The sequence below is a fragment of the Myotis nattereri genome (assembly GCF_964212035.1).
Source record: "Myotis nattereri genome assembly, chromosome: 8".
Classification (NCBI taxonomy): Eukaryota; Metazoa; Chordata; class Mammalia; order Chiroptera; family Vespertilionidae; genus Myotis; species Myotis nattereri.
Genome location: NC_138083.1, coordinates 63,137,984 through 63,146,844, shown reverse-complemented (window position 1 = coordinate 63,146,844; position 8,861 = coordinate 63,137,984). Strand labels below are relative to the sequence as shown.

Here is an 8,861-nt window from a genome sequence, read left to right as displayed (position 1 = left end):
GAACAGAGGTTTGAGGCAGGAGCATGCCCCACACTTGGAATCAGGGTTGAGCTTACATCTTACTCTGGGCAGCATGGAAGGAGCTAACCGAGCTGCAGGCCTGAAAGAACCTTGTTGGGTCAGAAGCCTCTTGGATTTGGCCTCAGGAAACATGACATCACATGCACAGAGCTGGAGGGGCACAGACTTGGAACATGAAGGCAAAAGGTGGCAAAAAATAAACCCATGAGCAGGCTGGGATTCCACATCACAAAGTCTTCTGTGAAGTTTCTGGAATAGCTTATGCTTTGCTTCCCAATCAAATTTGGATTGGCCATGGCAAAGGAGGAAAGAGAACAAATACAGGAAATCCATAGATAATCCCCAAACCTCCATTTGAGCTAATAGTTTAAATTCCTTCTATGCCAAGTCAAGCCTATTTTGTTTGTTTGTTTACCAGAGTTGACAATGCGGGCCCACAAAATGAACCAATCCTCTTTGAACCTCCCTCCTGTGATTGCAGATGGAGAAAGGGAAATGGCTGGAATGTTTAATTGGAACAGATCTGCATGAGCCCCACGTTGGAGGACTGGCTCCCAGGGAGCAGGGCACTGGCCACACCAGCAGATGTTGTGGAGGAGGAGCCACAGTGTTGGGAGTGGGCGAGGAGGGTACCCAGCAGAGCAGTGAGGGGCAGTGTGCAGGGATGCTCAGGTGGTAGCAGCAGATGAGTATGAGAGGCGACCTGGCCATGAGTCCCAGTCAGGAGCCACCTAACATGGCCCGAGTGAGAGGCGAAGAGGCAAGGAAACAAGCTGAGAAAGTGAGTGACTGGGGGGCTACCTAGGATTGAGGCAGGAATCTCCCTCTTGCTCTTTCTACTTAGACACCCACATGATTAAAAGCACAGGATTGGGCATGATGAAACCAACCCTGAACTAAAAGTTGCCTTTGGTGCATCGCTGCAGTTTCAACGGGCCTGAAGCCACAGCCCCAACACCAATGCACAGAGGCAAATGGCTTTTTTTATGGTTCCAGACTTGGATCTTCAAGATGCCCTTTCTTCAGTGAGCTCCGTGGTGAGATGACTTCACCCGCCTTTTCTTACCTCCTCAGGTCATTTTGTCTGGGGACACCCCCAGGAGAATGGAATCAGCTCAGGGCTGCAGGGCTGCAGGGAAGGTCCTGGGCACAGCTGTGTCCCTAAGGAACTAACCTCAGGTAGGTCAGTTTTCTGCTCTAGGAGCCTTTGCCTCATCTGTAAAATGGGCATTAAAGTAGCCCATCTCACTTCAGCCCACAGGGCTGGCTGACGCAAGCTAGAACATGTCCTTTCTATTTAATGAGCTGAGAATACATTTTAGGGATTTTTTCTCTTCCTTTCTTCCTCCCCTCCTTCCTTCCTCCTTTCTTTTCTTTCTTCCTTTCTATACATTTTTTCCCTTTTCTTTTTCTTTTATTCTGGTTGGGAGCACCTCCCAGCATTCCCCTACTGATATTCTGATGCTTTTCAACTCCTTTCCATATGGTAATAATTTTATAACTGTTCTGCAAAAGGAGAATTTTAAAGATAACATGATATCAACACAATAAAACAGTGGGCAGGAAAGTCTTTCAGACACTAAGAATATAAGTTCATAAGTTATTATTAAAAAACTGTAAACTTCTGGGGACACAAGAGGTACAAAGGTCAAATTGAGCCTCAAATTCCAAGTAGTTTCAACAGGACTGACTCCCATTCAAATTTCTTCTAGAAAGTGGAAGTCCTGAACAGTCCTGGAAGGATATGGATAATAACCTCATGTGCTTTTCCTTTTGGTATCTGAGTTGCTTTAGCATAATAAGAGCCCCAATGCGCCCCTTGCCAGCTGCCAATAATCTTAGGCTCATAAGTCAGTATTGCCTTTATCCTTCTGAAAAGAGAAAAATCCAGCCTGCCAGTTAATTGCTAAGCCCTTAAAGAGTCCCTTGTCCCAAAAGTCAACTCATCCTAGTCTGTTTTCCTCACTCTGGGGACAGAAAATGGGCTGGCCCTTCCTCAACCTTCCGGAGGATTCTCTCCTGCTTCCCTCTCCTCGCTCCCCTCCCCCTCAGCCCTACCCCTCAAGCTGCTGAGGCAGAGAACTAGCTCATCTTTGAAGCAAAAAAGGGGCTTCTCTCCTCTTAGGCCACATCTCCTGTGTCTCCCAAGCACTCCCATTGCGTTAGTCCTGTCTCAGAGCCCCCTTACGCTGCTGGCCGCTCCTTCGTAAGGGAGCAGGCAAATGTCCCCAGGAGACACACAGCTCAGGGCCTCCTGAGGGAGCACTGCTGGCACTGAGAGCAGACAGACAGCACATCAAACAACACCCAGACAGAAAAGTTGTTGTTGGAAGTAGCATCCCCACCAAGAGAGGAGAGGCAGCTGTTCCAGGCAAAGAATCCAGGGCAGCCTGTCCTGTTGTTTTCTTCTCTCCCTTTTCTTCCCTCCCCTTCCCTCCCTCTCCTCTCCCAGCCGTCCCCTCCTCTCTCCTCTCTTCTCTTTTCTCTGTGAGGACATGAGGCGCCCATGTCCTCAGAACTAATATGAAACTGCTATTATTGCGATTACTCAGTTGTTTGGGGAAACGCAGTGATGAGCGCCAGCCCTAGGACCTCGCCAGCACGTCACTGTTCTTCCATGTCGCAGAAACAGCAATCACAGGGGTGGAACCACCACGTCAAGACAGAGGACCTCCTGGTTTTTACATGGATCTTTGTGCTCTTGGAGGTATTTGCCTGGTCTTGTCAGTCTGGTGTCCTGTGAAGGACTTTTTTCTAAAACATGAGACTCCTTCCACATTAGGCACTAAAAACGCAACCATTTTTTTTTTCGTTGCAAAAGATACTATTTTGCAGACCATCTGTTATTTAGCAACGTGCATATTATGAATAAATAATCCCAGATTCTTTTTTGCAAGCCCAGCTATAAACAAACGCTCCACATGCCAAAAGAGAAGTCATTCTCCCTTTGAAAACTCATTATGTTATGCACGATGGGAAGAGAGTGGGGGAGACGCTTCCTAGCAGATGCCGGAGAGGGTTATTGCTGCACGCAAATAATAACATGAGACCAAAGACGGGCTAGTGTGAGGGAGTCTTCCGCCTGCTCCGCATTCTCTGCAGTGAGGATGGACCTTCTCCTCCTGGGGCACATCCTCTGCAGTGTCCCCCCACAGGGCGCGCGTGTGCCTATGAAACCTGAGGGCCGGTTTATGTGGACCGATCTCACTCGTTCTTTTGGTCAGATGAAACATTGGCAGTCTATGACTCTTCTCCTACAAAACAATAGAATATCACAAGTCAAAGTTACGTTAGACTTGTTTATTCCTAAAAAGTTGTTGGGAAACCAAATGTCCGAAGTGCTTCACTAAACTAGCCACTGCCCCTTCACAGAACACCCTGATTTGTGTCCCTACTAAAATGACTTTCCAGGGAGGGCTTATGGGAAGCAGGAGAAAACTAGTAAGGAGGGAAGTCTTAGGCCAGCAGAGTGCAACTCTCACCAAAGTTGACTGTTTATTCTCTTGGAGAAAAATCAAATCTCCAGGGTCAGCCTTAAGGCAGAATTAAGCCTTGGGTCAAGTTCTCCTGGACTGTCTGTTCCTTTCTGAGGGGTGTTTTCTATTTACCTATATTCTGAGTCAAGCTACTTGACCTAAAAGGTCTGACTGAGAAAGGCAGTTAGCTTTAGAGCAGAAGTTTTTCCATCTACAGTTACCATCTTCAGAGAATTGACATTACAGGGCTGATGTAATCTGCTGGTTCCCTTTGAGCAGTATGTAATAAATTATGTCAACCCTATAGAAAGTCAAACAAATACCAAAAAATAGAACAAGTATGCATGGTTCAGTACAGTATAATGTTATCTTTTCCCCATCTAAAAATTAATCAATGAAATAAAACATGAACTGTAGTTGACTTGGTTTCAGGAAACACAATTGAGAATTCCATTATTGTTCTTGTCTCATCCTCAGTCATAGACAGGGATTTTGTCGGTCACCATGCTGTTTACTTTGTGGATTGTAGTAGAGAAGGAATGCAGACGGACTTGCTCAGAATTGGTAATGAACTGTGGTCCCGACTCTCCTTTCCACTTTTCAGGTACAACCAAATCTTTGTTGGTATAAATCAGTGGATCAAATGAACAAGAAACATCCAACAGCAGCAGAAATGTCACTGGAGCTGCAATCTGGCTGATCACCGAATCGATTTTACCTGGGGAAGTTTTCTGAAACTTTCCTCTGGGTGTTCTGTCATCTTTGGCAGTCTTGCCGCACTCCATAATCAAACTGCCATCTTTCAAGGACCTCTCCACTTTCAGTATTCGAGATGACCCCCCACCTTTTTCTGCACTGAACACTTGTATAACCAATCTCTACATTGTTTAGGTATTTCATGAGCTCAGGATCAGTAGTTACAAGCAAGGTAAGTCCATATTTCTGCACTCGAGTAAAGGTTTCAGATGGACATATGTCACACTATTTTATATAAAACTAGAGGCCTGATGCACAGAATTTGTGCAAGAGTAGGCCTTCCTTCCCCCAGCTGCTAGCACCGGCTTCCCTCTGGCACCCGGGACCTAGGCTTCCCTCACAGCCCGGCTTTGTCCAGAAGGTCACCTGGAAGGATATCTGGTCTAATTAGCATATTATACTTTTATTATTATAGATGCTGTTGATATTAAATGAGAAGAACTCATGCCAGGATACAAGGTGACTGATGCCTTGCTCAGGGAGAGCTGCCTCACCAGGCCACCCCCACAGACATGGTGCATGCCCACTGCACATGGAGACCAGGGAGCTCCACAGCCACCCACTGGTTCCAAAAGTAACATGCAGCACACCGTCACCTCATAAGAGAATTTTTTAAAATAAAAATGTTCACATAACTATAAAGGAAAAGATTCAGATACAAAGAATCCCCAACCCAGTTTCTATAGAGACTGTATTCTGGCCATTAAACATCAAGCTACAGTATAATCTTAATTAAAGAGATTTAAGTAAATTGAGAAATATGCCTGCTATTTTCAACTTTCTTCATAATAATACCAAATTTTTTAAATTTGGAAGAAGGAAAACTACAATACTGTGTAGATGTACATGGTGAAAATCGTAACATAAATTATAGTAATTTATATAATAATACAAAATATTTCATAAAATTTTCTGGATAAAGACAATTTATCCCAACACATTATGATGTATGCATCATGATATGTCAATTTTATGGTTCATTACTGAATATAAAAATTTCTTTAATATTCTTATTGACATTCCAGTTGCTATTCTCTTGGTAGAATAGTTTCTCCAAGTTGGAATTAATTTAAGTCAATGCAATAACTATAATGATTCAAGAAAGTCTGCTTCATTTGGCATTCGTGGCAACAGAACACAAATTATGTAAAAATTTTAATTATGGAAGCATAACTAGTGACTCCATTAAAAGAAAGCCAAGAAAATAAATTTCATGAAATAAATATATAATCGTTTATTAATTACATGGTCTTTATTATTTTACTCTCCCCAAAATTACTAGCCCATCAACATATCATTCAGATATATGCAATAATAATTAAATTTAGTTATCTTTGATATTTTGCCAACCATCACTGTACACATATTTTCAATTTAGATAAACACAAGTTGCCAAAAGCAGATTTAGAAGTAGAAAACCAAAATACTACTATTTTTAGGAAAAAACTCAAATTTGTAATTAAACACACTCCCCAAATCTCCAGAACCAGAAGGATTTACTGGCAGATTCTTTTTTCCATTTTTATATAAACTTTTCCAAAAAAATAGAAAATGCTGGCCTACTTCCTAGCTCATTTTATAAGTCCAGAATCACTAAATGACAAAACCTGACAAAAACACTAGAATGAAAGACAAGTTCAGGTCAATTACCCTCATAACTAAAGATGCAAAAAGCCCTAAATAAAATGTTATCAAATACTTTAAATCATATATACTTTATGATGTATGGTATATTTTGAAGTACATAGTGAGTATCAGCAATATATAAAAATGACAATCAGAAACAAGTTGGATTTATTTTAGGAAGCAGGGTTGGTTTAACCTTTGAAATGAATCACTACATTAATAGAATAAAAGTGAAAAGAAAACATGATCATGCCAATTCTATATAATAAAAGGGTAATATGCAAATTGACCCTAACAGCAGAACCACCAGAACGACTGGTCACTATGATGCACACTGACCACCACGGGGCAGACGCTCAATGCAGGAGCTGCCCCCTGGTGGTCAGTGCACTCCCACAGGGGAGCTCTGCTCAGCCACAAGCCAGGCTGATGGCTACGAGCACAGCGGAGGTGAAGGGAGCCTCTCCCGCCTCCTTGGCAGCGCTAAGGATGTCCGACTGTGGCTCAGGCCCACTCCCTGGGAGGAGTGGGCCTAATCCATCAGTCGGACATCCCCCAAGGGCTCCTGGGCTGTCAGAGGGATGTCTGACTGCCAGCTTAGGCCTGCAGGGGATGTGTAAAAGACATTTAATAAAGTTCATTGCCAATTCATGATAAAAGTAACTCTTAGCAAATTAGAAATGAAAAGGTAACTCAGTCACTATCAGTGCCTTATCCATATTTCAGCTGTGACTCTCTCTAGGCTTTTTTCTACCCTGGAAGGAGAGCAGGTCACAAATACTGGGGAGTTGATGTTTAAGACCTAGCCTTCAGCCCCTGGTGGAGGAGGAATGGGAGGATAAATACTCCAGATTCCTCACCCTCTGGCCAGGGTAACTGAGGTGCTCTATACAGCCTTCAAATGTCCCCAGGGCACTTAGCTCCAGTTGCCCATGTGCTAAATGGATGATCTCTCTGTGTAGTTCTCTCCTCTCCTAGATTTTGCTTCATCACCAGCCAGCCTGTCCTCCCCAGACTCTCGCTCTTTCTGTTCCACTCCAGTGCCCTCTTGTGCTGTGGCCAGAAATCTCTCCATTGGCAGTGAGCTGGGGTGGTCATGGGACTCAGCACATCACCCACCTGTGTGAAAATTATAAATAAAGATCTCACAAATGGAACAAGCAAATCTTCTGCCTGGAGGCTATAGGTGTGGAGAAGCTGTAGGAAGACTAACTAGATTTTGGGCATCTTGTCTGGTTGGTTAGGAGTACAAAATTTGGCTTTCTCTGGTTGGTTTTGAGTTGGAGGTGGGGACAAAAATCAGAGAAGCTGTCATTTATTACCTAAGTCTTGGCTATTTGGGGCTGATTATTACAAGGGTTATTGTTTGGCTTCCTGGACAGGTTGCTAGAGATGGAGGTCTCACTTCCTAGGGACTGGTTACTGCAGATGGTAGGTTGGCCTCCTGTGCTGGTGGCTGCAGGTTGTGGGTCAGAGTTTGATTTTTATGTGTAGTCTGACCAGGGTTTGTGTATTCAGTCTCTCACTCCCAGTGCTGCCTCCTGGGGAAGGTCTGAAAACTGTCCTTTCAAATGTTTTGCTCAGTGTGTTAGGTTTTGGTTTTGTTTGTTTTGGTGGGAATGTAAACTCCAGCCCTGCTACTCTCTCTTGGCTGACTGCAGAAGTCTCAACCTCCCAGAGTGAGTTTGGGGTTAGCCATCACCCTATAATCTGCCTGCTTGTTTTGCCTCCATCTTCTCCCATTTCTTCAGCCCCTAGACTTTGACCTTGATATTCCCCTTTGCTCTTCTTTGTCACTAGTGCGTGGCAGCTGGACACACCTTCTGACCCTGAAATCTCTGCTTGGATCCTGAAATAAACAGAAAAGAGATCCTGCAAACAGGAGGCAGCACCCGTTTAACCAGCCACCCCTGGTGCTTCTCGCCGCTCTGCTCTGATTTTGCTGAATCCTGGCCTCTGCTCTTTCCTGGGACCACAGCAGGGTCCCCGAAGCTTTGCTTGGACTCACCTGGTAGTCTGTCTAGGCCAGCTTCTGTGTCAAACATGCTTACAGTAAAATTTAACAGACTGATCAATGATGTTTCTCTCCCACCGATGTTTCTATCTCTTTCTCTCCTTCTCCTTTCCTCTCTCTCTCTAAATAAAAACATATATTTAAAAAATTTAACAAACAGAAACCTCAATTAAAATGAAGTCATGAGGCCAGGAAGGGGAGCTCTCACCCCCTATGTCATTTGTGGGGCCCAACAGGAAGAACTCTGTAATAGCTCTCTGACTTCCTCTTTGCTATGAAAAGAGCTGCCTCTCCTTTGTTTCTGGGGACTTGCATGTGATTTACCTTTAGACTGCATATCCAAAACAACCCAGTCATCCTGGAGAAATAGCTGGCTGTCTCTTTGTTAAAGGTCAGCATCCCCAACCCTTCGTCATACATCCCTGACATAGTCTGTATTTCAGACAGTTCAGAAGGCCTTGCTTTCAGACACACTCCCTTTAAGACCGTTTAATTGACTAGAATCTCTGAAACACTCCAAAACATTACTTGGAGAATCCTTGCCTTTTTATTTATTTATTTATTAGAGTCCCGGTGCACAAATTCGTGTACCAGTGGGGTCCCTTGACCTGGCCTGTGGGATAGGGCCAAAACTGGCTCTCTGACACCCCCTAGGGGGTCCTGGATTGCGAGCATAGGCCAGGCTGAGGGACCCCACCAGTGCATGATTGGGGCCGGGGAGGGATGTGGGAGGTTGGCCAGCTGTAGAGGGACTGCGGGAGAGCTCCAGGGCATGTCCGGCCTGTCTTGCTCAGACCTGATCAGCCAGACCCTAGCAGCAAGCTAACCTACCGGTCAGAGCATCTGCCCCTTGATGGTCAGTGCATGTCATAGCGAGCAGTTGAACAGCCTTAGCATATCATTAGCATATTATGCTTTGATTGGTTGAACGGCAGACCAGATGACTGGACACTTAGCATATTAGGTTT

General features: G+C 44.4%; 1 pseudogene across 1 annotated transcript; it reads right to left on the bottom strand.

Moving 5' to 3' along the window:
- Positions 1–3,970: 3,970 nt before the first annotated feature.
- On the bottom strand, positions 3,971–7,924 carry LOC308522944 (mitotic spindle assembly checkpoint protein MAD2A-like; annotated as a pseudogene). Its single transcript has 3 exons — positions 7,888–7,924; positions 7,700–7,728; positions 3,971–4,478 (listed from the first exon to the last, which is right to left on the bottom strand). The product of its transcript is annotated as a mitotic spindle assembly checkpoint protein MAD2A-like (transcript).
- Positions 7,925–8,861: the final 937 nt, after the last annotated feature.